The sequence below is a fragment of the Ailuropoda melanoleuca genome, chromosome 8 (genome assembly GCF_002007445.2).
Source record: "Ailuropoda melanoleuca isolate Jingjing chromosome 8, ASM200744v2, whole genome shotgun sequence".
Classification (NCBI taxonomy): domain Eukaryota; kingdom Metazoa; phylum Chordata; class Mammalia; order Carnivora; family Ursidae; genus Ailuropoda; species Ailuropoda melanoleuca.
In genome coordinates this window covers 82067530-82072521 of record NC_048225.1, presented here as the reverse complement: position 1 = coordinate 82072521, position 4992 = coordinate 82067530, and the positions used below count along the sequence as shown (strand labels likewise).

At 35.3% G+C, this 4992-nt stretch overlaps 1 protein-coding gene across 3 annotated transcripts in view; it reads right to left on the bottom strand.

The window, feature by feature from the left end:
* RALGPS2 (Ral GEF with PH domain and SH3 binding motif 2) overlaps positions 1–4992 on the bottom strand; it is a 158137-nt gene that overhangs the window by 64183 nt on the left and 88962 nt on the right. The gene's annotated exons all lie outside the window — the stretch shown is intronic.

The window sequence follows — 4992 nt, the reverse complement described above, 5'->3', positions numbered from 1 at the left end:
TGACAACGTATTTTATGCCCATTTCCCAAAAGAATTAAGTGACCCACAGTATTAAAATACATATTTTTAAAACAAAAACAAGGTATGCAATATTTAAACAGTCAACATACAAAAACAGAAATATACAAATGATTTTTTCAATACCATCTTCATACGATTTGAATATCAAAATTTCCTGAAACGCATTTGTTATTATATCAGCAAAATACTGATATTACAAAAATTTAGTAAGCCAAAGGTTTCAGATCTGAATTATAACTATAAGCTTATTTATTAATTCTCTTGCTCACTCCACCCCCAAATCTGCCATTCAAAAGTCAGAAAGCTTGGAGAGCTTTACAAGCATTACCACATACTGACGGGTGGGACTAAGACAATTTCAAGGAACTGTTAGATATTTTCACAATACTGAGATTCAATAGCTTCAGAGCAGAATCCACAGGGGTTTGGCTGGTCCAGTTTGCTAATTCCATCTTATGGTTTGTGTGTCATTTATTCACCTTTGGATCTAACAACTTTATTACCAACCTTCTGGAACAATTTCCTTCCAGAAACACGTTCATTGCTTACAGATGACCTTCCCTTAATTCATTCGTGAACTAAAATTTTAGAGAAATCTCATGACTTTTGCTCAAGCAAAAAGAAAACCCAATCCGAACTGAAGATGACCATATGAACAACTCAAGCCCACCAACATGACCAATGTATTTCTTGTCACATGTTAAAATTAAAATTCTGGTGAAAGAAAGTAAGAGAACATCGAAACCTTATAGTATTATTACTCTTTGTTTTACTTGTGGTCATCTTCAAATGGTTTTGAAGTCCCTCCTATCACCTCCTGAACAACAACAAAAAATCTGGTGTAAGATTTCTGGGATGGGGCATGTGGGTGGCTCAACTGGTTAAGCGTCTGCCTTCGGCTCAGGTCATGATCCCAGGGTCCCGGCACTGAGTCCCGCACTGGGCTCCCTGCTCAGTGGGAAGCCTGCTTCTCCCTCTCTCTCTCTGCCCCTCCCCTCTGCTCATGCTCTCTCTTGCTCTCTCTCAAATAAATAAATTTTTAAAAATCTTATTTAAAAAAAAGATTTCTGGGGCAAATTAGGCATCCAGTTATCAAATCTTAATTGAATAAAATTTTCCTAGGGCATTCCATTTATTGACAGAACTATAGCATTTCACTTGAACATCCAAAACCCTATCAAAGGCAAGTCTTACAGAATTTTCAGAGAAAAGGAGTATTATGTTATTAAAACTAGAATGATGTGAAAGTCCAGATACAAACTAAGAACTGGACTGAATGCTAAACTGTCCTGGCCACTGAGTCCCCTCTGTTCTCCTTTACAGACATTGGTATAGCTCTGTTCTGGAGTTCTTGGAGAGCAGGGAATAAGCAGCAGAATTAGATGATGGCTAAGGGTAGGTGCTAAAGTCAGTACTGCTTGGGTTTGCGGCCTAACTCTACTAATTTACTAGCTGTGTTACCTTGGGCGGTTTTTATACTCCGTTTTCTTATTTATAAAATGAGGATACGAAGAGTACCTAGCTCATGTGGTTACTACGAAAACCTAAGGAGGTAACACATGTGGTAAAACATTTAGAGTAATAATCCTTGACATAAGGACTCTGTAGACTTTGGCTATCAGATTATTACTATTCACCTATGTACTTTCTGCCACACTTACCATGGTGCCTTGCATAGAGTAAGTGATCAAGAAATGTGTTAAAAAGAAATACTACCTAAATTTTCAGACATAAAATTGTCTGAAATGTTAAGCTATTACAGCAGATAGCTAAGAGACCGGGTCATAAGAAAAGATAAAGAAAAATTAAGTGAGGACAGTCATGGTAGGAATTTCAGCCAAATGGGACCTTATGAGATTAAATTGGTCACTTGTGTCCAACAGTTAGCTACTTTGCATGCTACCTAGGAATAAAGACATGGTTGTCCTACCTTCAGTAAGACCGAATTGTAACCCTGGAGCTCATTTATGAAAGGATTCAGTTATTTGTAATAAATGAAATGAAAATCATCCTAAGAATGATTTAGACTCTCTTCTGTACTCAATGAGAGATACCATCAATGTCTAGGGAACTTGGCATCTCTGAACTTGAGATTTTGAATAATGCCACTATCAGACAATGCCTTGGAATTCAGTAGGTATCTACAAATAAACTTATCCTCAGGCTCCAAGCAAAGTAGAGTATAACAAGCAAATTTTCAGTCTAGTGCTCACTTGACTCTATGAGTCATGATATGAGAGTGATAATTCTTTTAGTGTTATATCTCTTAGGACTCCTACTGTTAACAATAAGCCTATAAAAACTTCTGAAATTATGAAAATGTTCAAAATTACTTATAAACATGTACTAGTATGATTTTTATATACTTAATAGCAGGTTAAAGATTATACCCTAACAAAATTTTAGTCTTTTTAGTGTCTACGAAAAGATAACCAAGTAAGAAAAGAATGATTCCACTTACAATGCCAAGTCCCCTCCCGCTCTTCCCCCAAAGCCATCTAAAAGTAAGTTCGCTTTTCAATTTTATCAGTGGGGTTAATAGGTATTAAATTGTAATTCTATAGATAATTATAGGAAAGATTGACAAATGAACTCAAAATTTTAATTTCAATACAGATTCCCAAAATATTAATATTATGCCCTAAAAGCTTTCTTTGAACTATAAATGAAACAGTTGTAATACATACCTTTATAGCAAGTCAATTTAATCTCCCTTGTCTCAGTTTCTTCACTTGTAAAATATGAATAACAGTATCACTTACCTTATAAAATTGTTAAGAATTACATAATTTATGTAGAACAGAGTCAGGCATACAGGATTAAGTAGTGAATAAATGTCAGCTATTAAGATTTTTGTTATTCTTTTCCCATTAAGGTTTGCTCAAAAAATTACAAAATGTTTTTACTGCAATTACTGAAATATCAACAACCAGAAATGCCACTGGCAAAGCTGCTGGAACTGGGGGAATCTGATTCTGTTTATGATTAAAATGCAGATCTGTATAGCTGCTACACATTATTTATTTTTAAGATAAAAGCTCTAAAAGAAAGAAAATGAACAGGGTAAAGAAATTAATATAACCCTGGTCCCAGCCTTTTTATATCACAAGTCCTCAAGTGATCTAAAGTAAACTTCAGAAAATTACCATTAAAGAATGCTAGAGGAATTTTAAATATATAAAAAAGAATGAGGGCAAAAAGGATGTGAGTGAGGTAATGGAAAATGCAGATGTAATTTTGGCTAAAGAAAAAGCTAGGGCTAGCTGCCATTTGGTCAGAGCTCATTCTCGGCATTCAAAAGAAAGTGACTGAACATGCATGCTTTATTGCTGTTTTAGAATACAATATATAATCTAGTGAGAAGAAGAAGGTAAAGTACTCCACGGTGTATATTATCTACAAATCAAACCAAAGAAAGGAAAAGAGAATAAAAGTCTTAAAATATCAAAAATCAGTGACATTTTTTGACCATTAGACATTTTTGAGACCCGGTGTCGGAGACTTTTATACGTTTAAGCAAGTAAAACTCTACCAAAGGAGATGGGGAAAACTCATTAATTTCCACACAGCTGCAGACAGCTTTGGATTGTGTCAAAATTATCTGAATAGAAATGTGAATAAAAACCTAATATTTCTGAAAAATATTTGTACAACAGATTAGTAGAAATTTCTAAAACTAAAGTAAAATAGGGATGCCTGGATGGCTCAGTTGGTTAAGCATCTGCCTTCAACTCAGGTCATGATCCCAGGATACGGGGATCGAGCCCTGCATTGGGCTCCTTGCTCAGTGGGGAGACTGCTTCTCCCTCTGCCTGCTGCTCCCCCTGCTTGTGCTGACAAATAAATAAAATCTTTAAAAAATTAAAAAAATAAAATAAAGAACTGTATCCTATTAAGAGATCAAAATTGGTGAAAACTACTGAAAAATAAAATCAGAAGACTGTTGGAGTTTGGGCATGCTTTCATTAAACATTTCATTAGGTGTGATGAGAACACTAACAAGGCCTGGCAATGAAATGTACTACTTCCACAACATAGGAGAGAGAAGAGATTATTCACAAGGTAATGATGTCAATCTGAGCCTCTGGTATTAAAGAGATACTAAGTTCCATAAGGGCAGGGACAAAGTCCATTTTGTGGCACCAAGCATACTGCTGAGCAAAGACTGGCTGGCCAGCTGATATAACAAAAGAAAACTGGGGTGGGTAGGAAGTTGATATATACAAAACTGCCTCATAAATAAATCTAATGTATTTAAAACAAAAAAGTTACTGGAACAACGAGAAGAGCCAGAAAGGGATCATTTAATTAATTTAACCAATAAATCGTAAGTGCTTACTTTTGTTCTGGATGCTAAGGATAAAGCCTTGAACCAAGAGATTAAGAGCTTACACTGCCAAGGGAGAGAAAGATGAATGAAACATCACAATGAAAATACAATGGTGCTTTTCAGGATCAAGAATGGAGGCGACACTATATTACAGAGATTATAAGGATAGCTTTTCTTTTCTCAAAAAAAAAAAAAGGCATATTAGGAAAATCTAACAAACCAAAAATTAAGTGTGTATGTGAGGAGGGGGGGAGAGAGTCTTTTCCAAGAGTGAGAGGAGTCACACCTAGACACATGGAAACAACGTACTCATGTACTACAGAAAGGCAGGAGATTTTACAGAAACTTCTTGGCTTCTACTTGATCAAAGGCAATAAATAGACCTACAACAATTATTTACTTCTGTTGTTTTTTAAAATGTTCATTCTTTCCCAGAAAACATCCTAAGCTTGTTAAGCTACTGCTTTTCCCCCAAACTACATGAATAAAGTAGAAATGAGGCTAGGATGTGCACACAAAAGAGTATTTATGTTTCATAGAACTAAATTTTTATTTTTGCACAACATTCTATTTTTTTCTCTCCAGCAAAGCAAAACTTCCCACAACAAATTCTTCAATAAGCCCCTTAAGATTTTTCTCCA